The sequence below is a fragment of the Elaeis guineensis genome, chromosome 1 (genome assembly GCF_000442705.2).
Source record: "Elaeis guineensis isolate ETL-2024a chromosome 1, EG11, whole genome shotgun sequence".
NCBI lineage: Eukaryota > Viridiplantae > Streptophyta > Magnoliopsida > Arecales > Arecaceae > Elaeis > Elaeis guineensis.
This window is the reverse complement of record NC_025993.2, coordinates 4,562,973-4,572,451: the sequence shown is the minus strand read 5'-3', so window position 1 is coordinate 4,572,451 and position 9,479 is coordinate 4,562,973. Positions and strand designations below refer to the sequence as shown.

Genomic DNA, 9,479 nt, shown 5'->3' with positions numbered 1-9,479 from the left:
GTAAGATTAGATTCTAAAATGAGCATACCTCCAGAAGGACCATCCTTCTTGTTCTTCAGAGTGGCCAGGTATGAGGATAGTTCCACTTCCAATGGCCGTTTGATTGGCAGTGGAAATATTTTTCTTATCAGCAGCCTTCTTCTTCGTTCTATCTTCTTCTTCTTGCCATCCATTTCTGCTTCTTCGCAGACTTCTTTTTTTTTTTCAAAAGACTTTCTCTTGGAAGAAGTCCGCTCCACAGTAAGAACTGAGCCTTTTCAACCCTTCATGGAAAGCTCAGCCGTAACCAGCATGTTATTAACTCGGCCAAGATCACTGCATCTTATGCATATGAAAGTTCATGATGAACTGACCATATGCATCGGACAAGGACTGAAGATCACATCAATCTGAAAATTCTTGTCTAAGATGATACCGAGCTTCTCAAGCTCCTCAAGATCCTTGATCATTGTCAAACAATGATCTTGGACTGACTGCCATCACGCATCTTGGCCTTAAAAAGTCTTTGACAGACTTGATACTTGGCCGCGCGACTCTGTTCACCAAACAACTCTTGTAGGTGAGCCAATATTTGGCAGGTAGTCAAAATATTCTCATGTTGGGCTGCAAGTCATCAGACATTGTACCCAACATGTAGTACCTTGCTTTGTTATCATCATCCATCCATTTTTCCAGAGACGCTCTCTGTTCAGCAGTCGGATGTGCTGGCATGGTAGGTGGGTCCTGGTCCAAGACATGAGTCAATTTTTGAAACTCAGAATAATTCTATAGTTCCTCAATCAGTCCTTAAAATTGGGTCCAGTCAATCTGTGGGTGTCTAGTATTTTGGTCAGGGGGTTGGAGGTAGACATGTTTCCTGTAGAGAGTCGAAAGTTTCTAGTTAGATTTTGTAATCAGACTTAACCAATTTTTTAGAGATTCTATTTTTAAACAAATTAGGCTCCCACTATTTTCTCAGATCCCTACACTCCCTTGGTAGAGATGTGAAAATCTCCGTGATCAGTGATTTCTAGTGGTGTGCGGTCTCACCGACTGGCTCATCACCTCACCTAACAGTTATTGGTGATGGGTCAACCAATGAGTGGACAACTCTTGTCCAATGATTCTCTAATCATGGTGCACCCAAAACTTGATCTCTAATTCATGAAGCTCACCGTATCCGAAATATTGCTCCAATCCTTAGTTAAGCCAAACCCACCATTTGCACGAACTAGATTCTTGATTGGGTCCCTCACCATATCCAAATATTGAGCCCAATCCATCCTCTAATCCGTAGCATCCAATGCCTAATGGACATGGTTGCATCTTCTCGGTGCAACTGAGCCACTGTAACCAGCCGAGAACAATCAACCCCGGAAAGGGCCCGCCATCCATAATGGTGGAAGACCTAGACTTAATATTTTCTTAGGAGATTTGATTTAGGTCTCATTAAACTTGACTTGACATAGTCATAACAATTATGACTAACCTAGTGGCATGGGTTAGCTCGAATTGTTAGCCACCTCTAATCAGAACTGAGTAGACACATATGGCCAGGTAAGTGAGACTGGTGGGAGGGATATGCCATTAACTCGACAAGAAGCATTCGAGTCGAGTAGCTCCCAATTAAAAATCAGTCGGTCGCATCTGCCCAACTTACCTTAGACACCAAATTGTCGAACCAAAACTAATTGGGTTAGCCTACAATCCAGGCTCTAACCATTGAGCCAAATTATGTCTTAACTTGATCGAGTCACATCTAAATGTGATTCGACCTTGATCCAGACTTAATCCTATTAGACTGGTCAATTATTAGCTTTCATGATCCCACCTAACCAACTCTTGATTCGATTTGATCAACCGCTAGACCTAATTAAGCTACCCAAGCCTGAACCCAATTTTATGAAAATATCTTAGATCTGAAATTCTCAATTTTAGATCAAATTGATTTCATAAATTTAATTCATTAATTAAGTTTGGGTTCATAAACAAAACATGTAAAATAAATCCTAGGATTTCAGGATCTAGGATTTTACAGAAAAGTAAGTTTTGATTTCTGATTAAGGATGAACGTGCGGCACCCCTACACGTCATATGAAACCCCATTGAATGGGAAGAGAGGGTCTTAAAATCTTATTTCGTTCTTATGACCGGACGGCCATGAGGAACACCTTAATCAAAAATATAAATTTAACTACAAAACTAGTTAGATCTAAATTAACATATCACATATACAATTTAAGATCTAACTAATACATATTTTGCATATATCTCATGTATCAAAAATTGATCTAATTAACATGCTTTTAGACTTAATACATCACATATAATATCTGAAAAATAAGATTTAAATTTAACTATTCAAAATTAAATCTATTCTAGACAAGTTACTGAAACAATTCTACAACTAGTCTAGGCATGCAACAGATCAATTTTATAAAAAAATTAAAATTTTATTTTTTATTTTTTGATCTAATTATAAACTTATAACATCAAAAAAATAAATAATAAATTAAATTTAATTCATATTTTAATCTCATTAAAACATAAAATTTAAGACTATTCATGGATTCAACTAATCCTAGTCTAGTCATGCATCTCATGCATGTTAGATCTTCTTAGATTTAATTTTAAATATTTTATTTCAGATCTTATCATATCTGATTAATATCTGAAATCATTAAATATCAGATAAATTAAAATTAAAATCAGATTAAATTAGATTTGAAATAGAGTCAAAAATCTGCTCTGATACCAGTTGAAGGAAAAATCATCTTTTTTCTTTGTAGGATCTTCCAGATTTCATCAAATCTGAAGTGGAATAATTTAAAAAAAATTATCCTATATTTATTTCAGATCTAAATCTCTAGATCTAATCTTCATATCTGATATTAAGTCTAAAATAAATCTAAAAGGGATGAGAAAAAATAATACCTCAAGGGTAATCTGATTACCCTGTAGATATTCAGCACAGTCCGAGGTTCTGATGTAGCCACGCAGTGCTGGCCTCTACCGGTATCCACTCGAGCAGACCTAGAATCTTCTCCTCCAAATCTAGCTCCAAAAATCAGATCTCTATCTGATTTGAAAGTGCTTCAGAACTCCTTCTGAAGTTGGAGCAGTAGCCTGTCGAAGATGTCCTGCAGCCTTCCTGTTCCAGGCATCACCACGCCTTGGATCTTTGCCAGATGGACGTCCAACTCTTTGGATGTGAAGAGGGGAGAGAGGAGAGGAGGGAGGATATGGAGAAGAGGAGAGATTCTCATTTTGGCTGGGTATTGGGCAGAAACTTACAAACCCTAGGCCAGACAGGGATTTTATAGACCCTGTATGCTGCGCAGTGCCACATCATTCGATCAATCAAAAAATTTAATAAATTTGAAAAAATTTTAATTGTGGAGTGATGTTATCTGATAATCAGATAAGAACCCCACTCTCTCTCCTATGTTAGCCCAACTTTGGATAAGCACAAGCAAGGTGGTGCCAAAGAGTCCATGTTTATCAGGACTCTTTCATTCTTATCCATTTGGGGCACCCACTTTAATCCAATTGGGCTCACCCATAATCTGATTATGCATCCAATTTGATGTGGTTTAGGCATGTGGACACTCCACAAAAATCTTTCAATGAGCTCTCTTCAGTTTAAGACCCATATGTCAACATTTGACAGATGTCCTAAAATAAATTGGCAGGTGACAGAAATTAGCAGTGCTTATCTTAAATTCATCTCATGAATTAAGACAAGCCTTTTCTGAGCTGGACAAGCTTATTTAGACTGAGAAAAATCTTTTCAAGGTTCTCTGGATGAGTCAAATCATATTTGGCTCAGTAGAGACAGAAAAGATTACACGAAGAGAAAGTTAGCTCAATCGAGTGCTAGCACGATTTTTTTGAATCTAATTGGATCTAATACAAATCAATTGAGTTAGTCCAATTGATGACATCCAGATCCTAATCCTTGTTTGTGTGATCCAGTTAGGTTCAATTCTGTATGGTAATGAGACATGTCGTGATCTCATCATCGACATCATCGAAACTCCTTTCGATGAATCAGAACTCTTCTGATTCAGACAATTAGAATGATCGATCATCAAGATCATTCTAATTGCTCTCAAAATTCACCAGTGACACTAGCAGTATATGGTGGCAACCCATCAAACTGAAGATGAACCTCTCGGTGCAGCTACCTGTGTGATTGAGTTCCTCTATCATGAGTCCCGACTGAATTAAGGTTAAGGTGAACTCGTCAAACCCAACATCAGTCATATGAATCAATCGATCGATCTGAGTCCGATGTGAAATCTCAATAAAAATTTTTTTTTCAATATTTCACTCTGCCATGGCCATGGGCTTAAGGACTCGATCTTTCAATCATCATAGGACTACTCCTCTCATCTACCGAGGTTGATAGATCTCATCTTGGTGCGACCTAGTTCCTACAATGAATATACTACAGCCAACATACACCTCAGGGTTTCGAATGGTTAGGAGACCGAGTTATGGTGTAGTCAAACTATAACACACTCAAGGTGAACTGTCGATGCACCTCAGGTCAAAGAACTAGACACACAACTGCAGCATGAGCTAGTCATCGACGAGAAGGTAGACTTCTTATGACTGCTCGAGGTGGTCACGCTCAGTACTCTCATTCTCAATGAATTGCTCCGGTGTCTCCACACCGTAGACTCAAGACACATCTATCCTAAGAAGCGATCGTATACCAACCTTTTGGATGATCACTATCCTCGTGATGATCCTATGGTTAGGAGCTGTTTATGAGTTAGTTATGTAAATTCATGTCTTAAATTTTTAACTCTTGAAAAATATGAATTGACATTCCTACTAACTCAAAGGATGTATCACAGACACAATGTACACAATGTGATAAAAGAATAACCATTTATTGATTTATAGTCAAAATTATAAATTTGTCCTTAGATTTGTACAGGAATGTGTCAGCCAATCTGGCATCTAGAGTACACATCTAACATTACCTTGTGTGAGTTAACATGCCTTTTTTCCCCTACGGTAAGTTAGCCTCTTTCTTATAATTTCCTTCTCCCAATTTTTTCCTTGCTCTTTTGTCTCTTATCCAGGAAAATCAAAAGAGTTATTTGCATTAGACCTTCATGTGATCAAGCTTATAGATAGGATTCAAACCAATCTATTTTCATTATTACTTTGTGATAATCTCGCCATAAACTTGTATGAGAGAAGCAAAATTCATTCTTAGGATGATGTCTTCATTTGCCTCATTCTAAATATGCCTTCTAATTTTATTTTATTATTTATCTTTATAAATATTTATGAATTTGCTTTATGCAATCATTTGTAATTTATAGGATAGTTTACAAGATAAATCAAGTAAAACCAAATTAAGGAAATTAATAACTTACTCTAGCATAGGCTTGACCAGGAATTTGACTCCACTAAAGTGGGCCAAGAGTGATATTTTTCCTATCTAATATTAAGGTTTCATAAGGCAAATTGGTTCAATTTAATTTGGATATGAATAGGCCACATAAAATATGACTGTGATTTTGGAGAGATATAAATTTAAACTAGATGAAAAACGGAGCAACAGAATTGTAAAATTTTATAATGCTTAAATACCTCTCATTGTTCTAAATTTCAATATATTTTATGATTTAGGGATTGCTTTTAAGTCACTCCTCCTAGCAGCCAAAGAATAACGGCTCAAGACCTCACCTTGGCCATGCCTAAGTACCCAAGGCCTACCTAAGCACTTTTAACAAAAACTTTGTAATAAAACAAATTCAAGTATCAAGGTTCCTGCATTTCCTCAGTTCTATGAATTTTGGACTGATAGTTAATATTGTCAAGGGAAATGTTATAAGAACTCCAAAGGATTTGTTTGAAAGAAATCATTCAGTAGCCGATAAATAGAATTAATGATTAATGCAATTTTTTGATCAATAGTCACATGTTACATGCCAATGTAACCACTTATTTTATGATAATATTATTAATTATGTTAGTGTATATTTCTTAAGAAAAATGTGGTATTATATGTTTTTTTAGTCATGTATTTAGGTATTGATATAACCAATCTATTTTTTAGTTTAGTGATAATCATCAAGACCAACCTTAATCTGAACATATGCATCAATTGCCTAACAAAATGGGATGGTTCTAACCATGTTAGATTTAATTAGGAGCTAAAAGGTAGGGCTGCAACTTGGGTGGGTTAGATTGGATCGCGGGCAAACCCCATGCCAACTCAACCTTTATATCTCTTAACCCATACCGAATCCAATCCTATACCAACCAAATCCAATCCAACCCAACCCAGTTTTAGGTTATCAGCAGATTGGTTGGGTCGGTCAGGTCAGGCCACATAAATCAAGTTAGATTGGGCAGAAAAATGAATTTAAGATCAATGGGACAAATGTTTGGGATAGTTTTAATGGTCATTGAATTGAGGTCTCAATCATTTATCCATTTCAATGACACACTTTGACATAATTCAACAAGATTGAAGATATAATTATATGAAACATGCAAGTGATCTATATATGTCATATAAATGAATTCGAAACACTCAGACATTTAGAATATGTATGATCATAAGCCAAATTTATAAAATATAAATCCAATCCCACTCAATGAGCAGGTTGGATGGGCTTCATGTAGCTTGAGCCCGACCCAACTTGCATTGTTACTAAACCGTGCATGGTAGCTAGATTGAGCCCGGTTTAGGATTAACAAATGCTCTTAGATAGCTCAGAATTTTATAGTTGGGTGCTGACTCATGACCCAGGTAGAATTCAGCTCAATTCTGACTAAATACTCGTATACCATCAAAGTCCATGGTGAAACTCGAGAGCATTACTACCAGAACTAGTAATTTAAGACTGAAATAAGGGGCACAAAGTCTGCTTTCAGAACTGCCTTGTATAACCATTCGAGCCAACAGAGTTTGTAGTCATAAAGATTACATGATCAATCTAATTTTATCATAAGCATTTGATAAATCAGAGGAATGCTGTATCTTGAAACAGTCATTTTGGCAACGCCTGATATGATATCAATATGTGGTGAGCTTCAAATATTGGAACTTCATGCGTTATTAGATTAAGTTGGCATAATAAGAACAACAAAACTGAAAATTTTATTTCGATATATTTTATGCTCAAAATTACTGAAGACAACTTGGAGGATTGACCCTGCCAAAGGAAGTGCCTTGAGCATGGTCACAAGATGACTTAGCTGGCTCATTTCGATATGTCAGTTCTATCTCTTCTAGCCTTATTCCGTTGCATGGGTTAGCCGCACTGCAATTAAACGTTACTGCCTCTTCTGTCGCAGATGATCCCCGGATGTTACTGTAACTCACCTGGCTGATCTTTATCCCAGAATCCTGAGAAAAAGTAAAGGTGAAGCAGAGATTATGGTAAGAATTGAACCAGTGCAAATTTAGAAAAGAGACATCTTGAGTTTTAAAAATTCCAGCTCAGAAAAGCCGTAACTTATATATATATACATATTGATACCAAAAACAAAATAATCCCCTCTTGAGGTCGTAGAGAGGGTCCATCTCCCAATCACAACATGCCATGTATTCGGATCCCCTGACAGACAACTATCAAACAAAAGAGGTGTAACACATGCCATATCCACGTATCTTGTTTGAGAAATGTCCATCTTTATAAGGAGATGATGTGGCAATCATTCAAGGTATGGTTCAAAATGTAACGAGATATGTTAGCGGTGCCCCTGGAATTAGACTTAATTGCATTACCTTGCCAGGGCATCCCTCGTGGTGGGGACAGTAATTCTGATCAATGATGATGGGATGTTTGACATTTTGCATCGTGACGTTTTGGAACAGCACATTGTTGACGAACCCCGTGCTCGGCCTCCCCCACGACTTTATCCGCAGCCCGTTCGTCGTCCCGGTCAACTCCACCAACTTCACCGTCACGTTCTCCACCCCCTTCTCCTCATACACCTTCCCCAGGCTCCCAATGCTGCAAGCCACGTACCAGCAATCACATGCATGCACTCAACAACATCTAAAAGACTCCCACACGTGTCAAACACAGTTAATTTTGATGATCCTACCCACGCACACACGACATGCAATGGCGTACCCACACCATGCAAACGTACGTACGTACGTGTATCTTTCGCGGGAAAGAATGATGCTCCGCAAAGCACTCCAAAGATCGGATGCACGGAAAGGAAGGTGGATATCATTCTTCCGCGCGGAAGATACGACCCTAACTCGTCCCACTGGCCTCACCTTATGCCGTGGCCGGGCCCGCAGGTGACCTGCTCGATCCACAGGCCTGTCGTGTCGGGGCCGACCGAGACGCAGTCATCGCCGGTCCCGATATCGGACGGATAAGCGTCACGCCGGTGGACTTGTGGATGTGGATGCCGTCGGTGTTCGGGCTGTCCTCCGGAGCCTCGATCTTGGCGCCTTGCACCGTCACCCCCTCGCAGTCTTCGATCACCATGTGGTACAGCTCGCTGTTCTTCGACCTCAACCCACTGATCGTTACGTTCTTTGACTTCCTGAACGTTAACGACTGCATCAAGAAATTAAATGACGAATTACGTTATCATATGAGTTAAGACGGAGAATAAATTACAATAAGAAAGAAATATGGATCAAATGAAGGACCGCCCGAGGAAACGTACGGTTGAACCTTCGGGGCAGTCCCCGTCGGAATTCTTGCAGTCCCAGAGAGACTTGCCACGGCCATCGATGGTCCCGCCGGACACCGAGACACCCTGGACTCCATTAAACATCATCCATTGCTTGGTCTTTCCAAAGTTGGCATAATCGGTTGGTGCAACAAGGGTACCGTCGATCTGGACGGTGATGTAGCTGCTCTTGCAGGGACCGTGGAAAGTGACGTGATTCACCAAGAAGAAGCCGGCGGGCACCAGGATGGTCGCAGGTGCTGGCGAGCCGCAGGCGGCGTCCCATGCATCAAGGAATGCTTTGGTCGAATCCGTCTCGCCATCTGGTTTAGCGCCGTAGTCGATGACGTTATGGTGATTAGCTGCTTCCTCTGATGAGCAGTAGTGGGTGGAGGATAGTAGGAGGAGAAGAAGATGAAGAAATGAATCGATTAGTTGAGCCATGAGACCGTACTACGGATAAATTGAGAGGTTGCCTGGATGTTTTGGTGGGTATTTATAAGACACTTAACGGAGATTCTGGTGGCTAAAAAAGGTGGTATATATATATATTTAGCTTTCTCCATATATGAGAGAGATCACACGCATATAATTTAGGATGCATATGCAATTATAGAAGATAAGAAAGTTTGGAAAGAAAATAAAAATCATAGAGTTTATGGAACTCAAATCATGATAATTTTGGTGAAAAATCAATATTACATTTGTTTTAGGGGAAATTGATACCATAACATTTAAAAATAAAATTTAAAAAAATTTACGAAAACTGAAATCATGAGAATTTCGGTAAGAGAATAGGTGTCATAGATTTCATGCAACGAAATCTG

At 38.8% G+C, this 9,479-nt stretch overlaps 1 pseudogene; it reads right to left on the bottom strand.

The window, feature by feature from the left end:
* Positions 1-7,138: 7,138 nt before the first annotated feature.
* On the bottom strand, positions 7,139-9,096 carry LOC105035863 (polygalacturonase-like; annotated as a pseudogene).
* Positions 9,097-9,479: the final 383 nt, after the last annotated feature.